Source organism: Rhagoletis pomonella, unplaced genomic scaffold (genome assembly GCF_013731165.1).
Source record: "Rhagoletis pomonella isolate Grant_MI unplaced genomic scaffold, Rhpom_1.0 Rhpom_scaffold_00012, whole genome shotgun sequence".
NCBI classification, from domain to species: Eukaryota; Metazoa; Arthropoda; class Insecta; order Diptera; family Tephritidae; genus Rhagoletis; species Rhagoletis pomonella.
Genome location: NW_023458566.1, coordinates 19,874,913 through 19,887,061, shown reverse-complemented (window position 1 = coordinate 19,887,061; position 12,149 = coordinate 19,874,913).

Here is a 12,149-nt window from a genome sequence, read left to right as displayed (position 1 = left end):
TATATATGTAAGTAGATATGTGAATGAATGTGTGTCTGTGTGCAATAAAACGATTTCACCATTGCCGTTGTCAGCACAGCGTTGTTGCTTCTCATTTTTATGAATGATTCGCGTTTGCCCAGTTTTGTCTTGTCTTGTCTTGGCCTTTATCTGCTTTTTATTCTTGGGATTTGAGTTCGAGTTCAAGTTTGAGGTTTCATGTTTGGCAAGTCTTTGTCGTTTTCGCCTGTTTCGCTTCTTCTTCTTCCTGCTTTGATGGACGCAGACACGTCGGAATGCCAGTGGGGGTAGTCCAATCGTGCCACAGGCTCTTCTTCTCAGGCTCAAGCGGACGTACTTATACATATGCACACATACACACATATGTATGTATTTCTATCGTTGTTGACGTGTCTGTGCGGATATGCAAGTGTATTGACGGTCGGTATCGCGATCATAAAACCGGTTCCAAATTCTTGACTTGACTTTTGTGCCTCAATGTGTGGTGGCCAATGTTGCTGCTTCGGCGGCAGCAGCAGCTTCATCCTACTCTTCGTCTTCTCTCTGCTACTTTTCGGGCTGTTTCTTGCATTATGACTCTTTTTTTTCACTTTGTACGTCGTTGCCCTTTGATACTCGCATGACTGCGAAGTTTAATGTTACCCGTTTTGGATGTTGTTGTTTATGTTGTTTTCGTATGTACTTTGGTGTTTCATCCTAACCATATTAACTTAGTTGTAGTTATTGTTGCTGCTGTTGGTCGTACTTGTTGTTATTTATTTTTATTTGTTTTTTCCTTTATTGTTTATTGTGCTGGTACTTGTACTTTTGATTCGTCGGTTCTTTTTCAAGTTGTTCAAATATTTTCATTCGTTTCGTGCAGTCCTCGATGGCTAAGTAAAGTGGAGTTTCAACACATACCCAAAATTAACAACAATAACAAAGAAGCTGCGGCGCACAAAAGAAACCAAGGAAGATATACATAAGCGTTGCAATGCCAGCGAGTGAGGTGGCACAACGAAAAGGTATGGATGCGCGACAATGCGACTGTGTCGCTGTCGACAGTCGACAGTCGGTGACGGCAACAGAGGGGCAATTGTGCATACAAATGCATCACGCGGGCGCTCGCATTTTCGAGACAGAACGCAGCCAACAGCAGAGGTATCAGTGAATGCCCAGCATCCAGAAACTGGTGGGGCAGGAGCAGCGAGATGAGATGTGTGCGCTGAGAGGTTCAAGTGACGACGCATACGGGCAACGTTGAAGGCCAACCAGCCAGTCATCCAGCCAAATAGCTAGCGCACCGAACCATCGACCAAGCAAACCTTCGGTCGTACGTTTCTACAGCCAGCAAGTCAGCCGAGAAGGCAGCTCAGCAGCTTCACAGCCAGGCAGTCCTCATCGCGGCATTGGCGGCGGCATCTCTTCTGATGTGTACGGTTTGGTTGGCACTCTGTTCAGAGGTATTGCGAAGAGGAGCAGCCCAGAAGGTACTGAGGCATCGATTGCGTAGGACTTTACTCTGGCTGGCCTTTGCCATTCAACTCAACTAATATGGAATGATATTTCGAGTATATGGAAATGGTTTTGTGTGCAGTCGTGCATGGACTTGTACATATTAAGCTCAGCTTATATATAGCAATGCATGCCAGTATAAGTGTGAGCTTATGTGGTTTGAAATAAAAGGCAGAAAAACTACTACATGAATAAATGAATAAAGTGAAAATGAGAAGATGAAACCCAGTTCAAAATAAATAAGGGAGTTGTTCAAAGTGAAAATTAGAAGATTTATAAAGTTTTTATGTAAATAAAATTGCAATGCGTTAAAGTTTAGCGGCACCAAGGTCTACGTCCCTAAGGTTTTGCAGTTTCTAATGGTGACGTTTATTCCTAAGGCGGATAAAGTCTCTCATATTTGTCTAAAGGATTACAGACCAATTGCTTCTCCTTCTTATTATTGAAGGCACAAGACTTTCTATAAGAAACAGTATTTCTGCGAAGCACTTCGTAGCACGCCTACGTGAAGCGCCGATCAGGGAATTGTGCTCTGCAAATATTGCCATAGAGAATTATGAGCAAACTCTAGGTGGTTGCGGTCATCCGCAATATCAAGCGGGCTTTGAATAATGTTCTGCCCGATAACGGAGTTTAAACAAACTTCGTAATGGTCATCTACGCCTCGAGCTTGTGTTTAGTAGCAAACGCCAAAAGGGGCGTTCTCCCCTTGGATCGTCTTTGTCAAGGGCATCCTGAGAAAGAGAATCGTACGGGTTATCGCCTTTGCTGGCGCTGTGGCACTCATCCTGGATGCTGGATGCTGGATGCTCTGCATGATGCAGGGGTCTTAAAAATTGGCAACAAACCGGTAAGCTAGTTGTGGACTTGATATAAGTACTAATACGACAGAGCTCGTCTTATTCTCCAAAGGGTAAAAGGTGCCGAAGCCCAGCTCTCTCAGATTCAGATACTTCTAAGGAGGAATGAGTGAGAAAGGAGGATATCGGAGAGAAAATCTCTTAAAGAAATGTCCAGTAAACATATTCACGGATAGATCCAATTTGAAAGTACAGTTTGACGATTATTAGTCCGGAAAAAATCGCTCAGGTGGTTACAGGGCCAAAAATGCAGTTGGACGAGGTGTTTACTAGGTCTATAGCGGGGTTGAAACAGATGTGGTCTCGATAAAGGAGGCGCCCGACTTGCTATGCCGTAGCATATCAGCAAGTGGAGGGGAACATTTTTATTCTGAGAGCTAAGCGGCAATCGCCGCCGTAGAATAGTTTAGGAATTTTTGTTAACTATGAGGTGTATAATTTCTGATTTTAATTGCTCAACTTCTTTTGAACCAGAGCAACTGTCAAAAATTTCCAACAGTAAAAAGTTACGAATTGGCACAGCAGAAATGTAAAATTTTCTCGCCATAATAAAAAGTTTTTTCAACATGGAACTTTTCTACTAATTGACATGAAATTACTATCTCAACGCTCGGAGCGCTGCCACTGAGGGCCTTTGCCAACTGATTAAAAAGAGAAAATTTGGAAAGACCAAACAAAAATTTTGAACGAATGCCATAGTTTTTACCTAGCTCGTGGGACTACGCAAAATTTTGACAGCTTGTAAATATGTATACACATAAAGTTGTTGGCGGTAATAAGGAGTCAAAATTAAAATGGAGAAAAGAACAAAAAGCGTAGGTTAGTTGTCAGTTATAAAATAAATCCAATTTATTTACGAATATTTGTTTATTCTTTTTATTGAAAGGCAACCACTCGGAAAAGCTTGTGTTAATTATATTTATAACAGAGCCTGGCAGCTCGCACGTTGTCTAAGTTCTCAAGTAACATAAAGTCCACAAAAGAATAAGTACGCCATGTATAAATTTTAACAATACACAAAAATAGAGCTTTTGCACGAGTGTTTGTTTGGGTTTTCAACACCATTTATAATTTTCTTTTAATAAAATCACGATTTGTCAAATGCTTAAATTTATTTATCTAATAATAATGCAGCACACAACCCTGATATCTAAGAAAAAGTCTGAGGACGGCCATTAAATAGCAGCACACAACCCCGTGCCTTCCTCAGGAGTGAATATAACTAAAACAACAACGACTACTACAACAACAACCCAAAAAGGTTGGTTACTGTCTATACTGTTGTCCAGATATCTACGAAATGTTAAAATTTTAGCAAGTAATCATAAGAAGATTTCGATATATGTCTGTGTATGTATGTAACTCTTTATTGGATTTTCTGCACCACAATGCCAATTGTACGCACATATGTACTTATATAAAATCATTATATACTTTATGTTAGTGTAGGTGTAGCCGACTAACTAATTGCGTTGGACCCATATTTCACCATAATTTTTTGCTTCACGAAACAAAATATTTTTTTTTTCTAAAACACTTAAGTTTTTGGTTAAACTCAATTCGCCATCTATTATCGTTTTAGAGCTTCAACTTATTGAAAATTAATACAATACAAAGGTTACAAAAGAAATTTGACACTTCATATGTATTTTTTTTATAAAATGCAATAAATTCTTATTTCAAACCACTTAACTTGAGTGTCACCTTTTTGTGTGGAAGTACTACAGCATTGAAAGGTGAACAGAAGAAACTTAAACAAAATTTAGATATACATACATATTTGCATACATACATACATACATACTACGAATAAGTACAGACAAAGAAACGCCTACAACGCACTAATGCGAACAGCGAAACAGGTATTTTATACAGCTATTTATGTATTTAAATAAAGGAAGCACCACTGCTCTGCAATTTTTCATACACACAAACATACTATTTACATACATACATACATACATATTACATATTTCGAGGTGGAACAATACGCCACGAATTTATTACTGCCACTCACTTTTCATTATTAATTTTTCGTAAAATTATGCTAATCCGTTGAAATATGATTATGGCGGTATATAGTCGAGCGACGGCAGTTATGACGAGCAATAAATGTTGGCGCGAGTGTGTGTGTGTGTGTGTGTGTGTGCGAGGGAGGAGGAGATGTCACTCTAGCCGCGTCCGCTGGCAAAGATCGTCTATATCTCCAAAAGCAGGTTGATATTGTTGTTGTTGTTGTTGTTGTTGTTTTCATTTTGGCTTTTGTTGTTTGGTGGCATATGCAAATAAGTGGGTGTTGTGCAGGTGCCAGCGACTGTTTTTTTGGCTGTTGTTATTTAAATTGATACTGTCATCTTTTTTTTATCAATGCCGCTGCTGTTGTCTTTTATGTTGTTACATTTGTTGTTGTTTGAGCGGCAATATGTATATTTTTATTAAAATTTTTCATTAATGGAAATCGACTGAGTCTGCCAACGCGCAGCGCATTAATTCCAAGAAATAATTTTTTGTTGTGGTTTTTGTTTTTTTTTTACATTTTTTTAAATGATGAATTAAAAGCCAAAAAGCCGCTAATGAAATGCTGCCATTCTATGTTGTTGTAGTTCTTGTTGCGCCTGTTGCTTATACAAGCATAAAATTTTGTGTTTGTGTTTGTCACCTCAAAACCGCTGACCACTCGAATGAAGCGGCAGCCAGCGTGGATAAGAGAACGGCAGCAACAAAAATTGTATTTATGGAAATTTTATTGAAGTTAAAATCGAAACAGTTTTGGGCGAATTAACACTCGATTAACCGTAGCAATAAATTTAAATTCGAGTACAAAAAAACCAAAAATAATTTCGATGTGCTGGCACATTAACAATTTCGGCATTTTTTTTTTTATTAATTTTAAGTATGTACATACTCAGACACAAGTACATACACATATTGTACACACATTTGTAACTACATTAATTTGTCGGAAAAAAATAAAATTAAATCCACTAATTGTAACGGCGAATGCAAATGCAACGGCAAATGCAAACGCACCATTGTTATTGTTTGTTGTTGTGTGAAGTATTTACGTACTCATTTTCTAGTTTTGCCAGTTTACTAATTTCCACCAACTACAAATTGCTACTTTTTGCAATTCCACTTAGCGTTCACGCTCATCGCCTCTTCCCCGCCGATTTTGGTGGCTGTTTGTTTAGCTGAGTGGAAAACATAAAATTTTAATTAGAGAAATTTTGCAAGATTCTCACAACAATGTTGGTAAGTAAGCCATTGGATGCATTGGTGTTGGCAGTAGCGTGGTACCGAAAAAAGTCGTTCGAGTGAACAGAGGAATGAATACCTCCCTGCCGGCGTTAGTTGAAAAAATAGTACAATAGTTACATAAACCGAAATAAAGTTACTTTGAAAGGCCCTGTTCGCCTTCTTCTGGAGGCATATATCTACGAAGGAAAAATGAAAGCGGAAGAAGTATTATTATAAAGAATTTCGTAATCTTACGAGCCATAAGACCCACTTAGAATGGAATTGGGGTTTGAAGTCAACTTCAGGCTGTAACGCTAGAAGGAAATGATCGCGAATGCTAGTCGAACATAACATGTTAGCTATGGACAAGAATCTTTCTATGGAACAACCATTATATTCGGCATCGTTGGAACAACGGTACAATAGATCATTGCCTCGTAATGATGTCCATAAGAACTCTTACGGCAGAACTGCTGAGTTACAAAAGGTCTTCTGTCTTTTCCTTTTTAATCATGGGCATAATGAGCTTGGGACCTCACCATCATCTATTTTTGTCCAACAGTTATTAGAGTTTCCTACCGCACACACATTGACACATCTGAGCCATACGTGGCCTTGTTATGGGCTGCCCCATTTAATTCTATATTGCTATGATCGAGAATCTAAAAAAATATGGATGTTAAGATGATGACCAATGTGGCTGACATTTCTGAGCAGTCCCCTATTATGTTACTTTCAATCCTGTTAGTTACAAAGCGGATAGCCTATTGACAAAAATATGTGATTGCTTTTTGCTGTCTTCCTAGCGCCAGTTCCCTGCTTCATCTTTGAATTATCATTGTCGATGCAGTTCCAAGTTAGCTTAAATTCGTTGGCCTCTTTTTTAAATTTCAAGGCCTTTGAAAGCCTCTCTTGAGGTCCGCTACCAGCAGCTCCCGAGATGCCGATGTATCTTCCCATTCTCGTATTTTCTGTTGCTCCCTTTGGCCATCTACTAGTTACCATCTAAATGTAATGTGTGGCGACAGTCCGCATTGCTTTCCAAACGCTCTTTTCCAAGTGAAAGAACCCGCTGGACTCTTCTTAATTCTGTCCCTCATATTCTACACTAAACTACTTTAAGATATTGCAAATTTTCTCGGTTTTCCTCTTACCGGCATAGGTAATTGGTTAGCAAGAAAAATCGGGAAATTCTGAGAAGTCTTTCCGCTCAACTGTCTTAAAGGGGTAGATATAGCAAAACTCTTCAGCGATTCAAAAGTTTGAATCGAAAACTGACTTTTTCTCATCGACCGAGTTATGCCACCGACTTTGTCTTATTTTCTTGAAATTCAGCCCAAAATGACGTTATTGGCCACCTTCTCGTCATGCACCGAGCTCTGCCATCTTCTCGCCACTCACCGAGCTCTGCCACAATTGTTGCACCCATAACTTGAGCATTTTCAATGCCGAAAAGTCTTTTGTCGCCTGCACGAATTGTGCTGCAAGCTTTTTTGCGACAACAATTTGTTGCATTTGTTGCAACTACGACAATGGCAAAAATTCTAATTCTTGTACATTCATTCCCAGCAGAAATTATGTGAAATTTGTAGTGGCGGCGTCAATTTGCTGTTTTCGTTGCTGTGCTACAAGTTTCAAGGCTCCAAAAAAATTAAATCGAGATTTGTTGCAGTTGGTGTTGCTGCTTGCTGCTGGTTGAATTGGTTTGGCTTTGTGTAAACGCATTTCCGCAACTAAAGCGCGGAGCGGCAACGACAGCAGAGGTGATTTAAAAGGTACACTTTGCTGCTGGTTGTTTTTTTTTTGTTGTCACATTTACCACGCGCAATCAATGTAACTAATTTGCGCACAACAACAGCAATAACTTAGTAGAAAGCACTACAACCTAGGTCCTAGGGAGTCACAGCCAGCTATAGAGCCCAGAGTGGCAAACATTTTCACATTTTCCGCTGCCCGCCTCAACAGTTAGATGCTGATATTTATGTGCATTTGCGTCTCTGTGTGCGAACTCATTTAAAATATGCAAATTTAATTTAGAAGATTCACTTGGAAGAGGCAACGCCGTATCGGCTCTACGGTCGCCTTCGACTCTGTTGCGTAACAGCATTCCTTGGAGGCTATTGCCACAATGTGCTGTGTCGCATGTACGGATACCTTGCGGGCTTAGACCCAGCCATACTTTCAACCCAGAGCCTAGCGAGTTTAGTTAAATTGGCAACTGTTGTTTTAGTTTTCAGCAGCAGCACCGCCTGCTTCTCAGCATCTCAATGGTCGCAGTCGAAATCGCGTTGCCACCAACTCCTCCACCTTTGCCTTCAAATAATATCTAACAACACCACAATTACTGTGTATTTTCCCCCCACTACCAACAAAGGCGCTGACGTCTTCGCCATGACTCAGACTGCGCGGCTCCTTCTTATTTGCATCCTAAATTGAAATTGTTGCTTATAGAATTGGACTTTTTTCTCGGTTCGCTGCTAAGTTTTGCGAGTGTTTTCGAATTGGTTGTTGGTTTATGTTGGTTCTTGTTGACATTCAAGATTTATGTTGATGTTGTGCGGGTTTTGTTGTTATTGTTTTCATCACTGCTGTTGCCAGCAAGTTTTAAGTGGCAAAACTAATAGTTGACAATAAGTTTCGCCATCAATTGGATGTTATGATTTTAATGGCATTTCTAGAATTTTGCTTGCTTTTCGCTTTTTAATTTTTGGGGAAATGTGGTAAAACAAATCGTCAAATTAAAGGACGACGATTTGTGATTTGAAGCAATTCATAGATAATGAGTGTTGTTCTTGAAGACGAATTTCGTTTTTTTGGCGCTATATGAAGAGATTTATGGAAAAGTAGGTAGTGGCAAGACTAGGAGTAACTAATATAACACAAAAGGTTGAGAAAGCAGAAAGAGTGGAGTGTAAGAACATACCCAAGGGGACTTGTGGTCTCAATATTGTAGGGATACAAGTGGAACGTTTATTGCAAGGGAAGAGCCAAAAGCTAATTTGTGTTTTCAAAAATCATCACAAGACCTTGTCAAGCTCTAAAGTCCTAAAGAAACTCAAAAGTTTCAATAGTGTATGTGCATAGTCACCGGCATTACTGCTATCCAATTGCACATTCTCTCCTTTAATCTGCCAGATAGTCGTTAGGGTGGTTGAGTCTTTTTTCCACATTGCCTTAAGGATAAACAATGTTAGACTAATCGCTAGAAAAAACATCGCCAGAATGTCGTATTTTTCAGTAGTTTAATAAACTAGATATGAGCTGTGGAAGTACATATGCCAATGCTAGGCTTTTCCGTCTAACTAACGGAACACTTTACGTGGCATAAACACCTAGCTGTAATCGGCATACATGACAACCTCATTTGCCTTCCCTGCATTGAAGAGAATGAGAGAGCGGAACACTTTTTGTTGAAAGCTTTGTTTAGCAACTGAGCTCTTTGACACCCAATTATCTCCTTCTGTTCCGAAAAATTATAAAAACCGATATCATCTTAAGAGAAATAAAGACTTCTGATCCCTCTGCTCTCACGCATACCTCCATTGTGCCCTTCGTGTACCGAGAGAATTTTCGACAACCATTTCTTTAACCGAAGACTATTAGCGCGCTTTCTTCAGACAAATTGAGATGTTCCGAAAACTATTTGCACTGCTCATTTATAATAAATATTTTCTCATTCGCGCAAATGATTTTCTGATACATTTTGATTACTGCCATTTTTCATCGTTTCCTATGCTCTCAATTAGTTACAAAAACAAATAGGAGTTGCATCATTTGTGCGTCACTCTATTTGGCAGAGATTAATTAGGAAATCTTGATTGATTCATTGGGCAGAATTCAAAATTTAAGATCAGCACACACACACTTGTGTAAATATCAGATGAAGTCGCCCTCATACATATCTACATACATACACACATATACGCAATTTGAAACAATCAAACTGTGAAATCTTAATTTGTGCGCCCTTATAACTTGTAATCCGTTGCCGAAATGAGGCGCCACAAAGCGCTCGCGTAGGCAGACACCGAGGCAGGCATGCCTGCGCCTAAAGAACACACAGACGTACATACGTGTATGTACATAGTTGTTGTAGCAGGCCTTTCATTATAATTCCATTCATTTGACCGTAAATTTATTGAAAATTGTGCCTGGGAATGTATCTACATAGCTTTGTTTGTCTAATATTTGCTATAGCTACAGTTCATGTTTTTGTTGTAGTTGCTGTTATTACATTTGCATTTTTCAGCGCTTAATTGAACGATTTTATTTTAGGTATTTTATTTGGACATTGTGTCTAATTGACTTTGCTGCTGTTGCAAAGCATTTTGTGCGGTGATGCGGGGGAGCGCGTCGCGGATTTTAGTGGCGCTGCAGCTGCTGGGTAATTAATGTTTATTTGCCTGGGATTTGCAAAGTTCTTATGTATATATGTAGGTACATATGTATGTACGTAGTAATCTGTTATCTGCTGACGTTTTAGTGGTGTAGCGCCTTGTTTGTAAATATGTAATAAAATAATCCGTATTTGCATCTGTCGCATTGTTTATTGTGAGTGCGAAAGCCTTGCATTGGAGAACTTTGTACCGAACACTTAGTGCATTCATTCTTACATTGTAAATAAGTAGTAAATTTAAATGAATGTACGTAAATGTGTATGTTAGTACTGATTCCAAGCTTCCCACACTAACTTTGTTGTTGCTTTGTTTATATTTTTATGAATATATATTTATATGAATGTATTCATGCGCCAAATTATGCATTTATTTTCGCTATGGTTCGATATGAGATCAACAATTTATTTGTTTATTTTGACTCTGGATTTGTTTTGCAAAAATTCTGACGAATTGACAAAAGAATTCGACAACAAGGAACTGGCAATTGTTTGCTGAACTAAAAATAAATTTGATTATTTTTGAGCTAAGCGAGATTGAAATAAGATACATACGTACATACATACATATGGGCACTTGACTAGGGGGTCATATTTTCTTTACATATTTCGATATGGTTATTTTGGTTACATTATTATTCCCATCAATAACGAGGGTGTCACTCTTGTCGATATTTTAGTCTATACAGGGTGTCCTAGACTCCTAGACCAGCCGTCCAAACCCTCTAAAATGGAGGAAAATGTTTTTTTTTTAAACTCAAAGTTATGACCTACTAAACCGGGGATGCTCTACCTTTTGGTCACATATTCGATTGAGCATGCATTTTTATATATATACTTTATATATGACATCATTCTTGAAGAACACTCGAAAATTTCTAAACATTTCCAATAGTAAGAATGTTAGTTAATTATTAAAACGGGCCCACCGTCCGTTTACGACACATATTTCCAGAAACAGTGACAGAAAATCATTTTTATTGGGATTCTTAAAAATAAAGCCAGGCCTTAAGGAAACTTAAGCCCCATCGAATTAACAAATTTATATTCTAATAAGCGTGATTATTGGAAGGTTAAGTAATTGTGGGGAAATACAAACGTATTACTCCAATTGCATTTCAAAAAACAGCATTGGTTGGGTTGAAAATTATTAAATTTTTCTTCAAAATTAACTAGAATATAACAAATTGTAAAACATCGGAAAATAACGATTTTTTCTGGCGATGTATTTAAGTTTTGGTGTTGACTTTTCCGATACTTCAAACTATCAATATTATTCCCCCGACGACAGATTTGAGGACTTCGTTGCTGCTGTGTAAGAAAATACTATAGTACGATTACAGTAACCGTAATCCGAAAAATGTTAAGATTACAATTACAGTAATTGTAATCATGAAAATTGGGATAACGATTACAGTAGTCGACTACTTTCAATAAAGTTAGATTTTGATTAGCAGAATTACTTAGACTTTAACTAAATTTTGCATACTTTTCGGTGAAAATGCCGCTGAACATTTTTCTGATTACGATTACATTGACTACTGCTACAGTATTCGTAATCATGTATTTCGTGATTGCAATTATAGTAATCTTAATCCTTATATTTTTAAGATTACAATTATTATACTCGTAATGGTAACATTTATGATTACATACTACTATTGTAATCGTATATAATTTAACGATACAACTAAGTAATCGTAATTGAAATGTAATCGTAATCATAAAGCGTCCAGCTCTGGTTTTAAAATTTGTGTTTAAAGGGCTGATAAATTTTAACACCTGCATGGGAAAACGGCACTAAGTCTAACTAACTGAACATATTATCGAAAATGTTTGGAATAAGGGTAAAACCACCCGTGCTTGAAATGTAACGGTAGTTTTCATGAAGGTAAAAAAAAACTAAGTTTAATACGTGCGCCGGGCATTTAATATTCAGCTTCGCCCGAAACCTAGACTTCTTTGTTTACATGTTTTTTTAATATTGTCATTACCTTTCAAAGCACAACCCTCCAGCAAACTATTCTATAAACTAGTCTTGTATGTACTACATATGTATATAAAAGCACTTACAATTAATTATAAAAGCTTTGCGTAGAATTTTAATGCAGTCACGTAGAAATCCATTTGTTGAAATTAATTTCGTCCACTCGAAGATTTCGGTT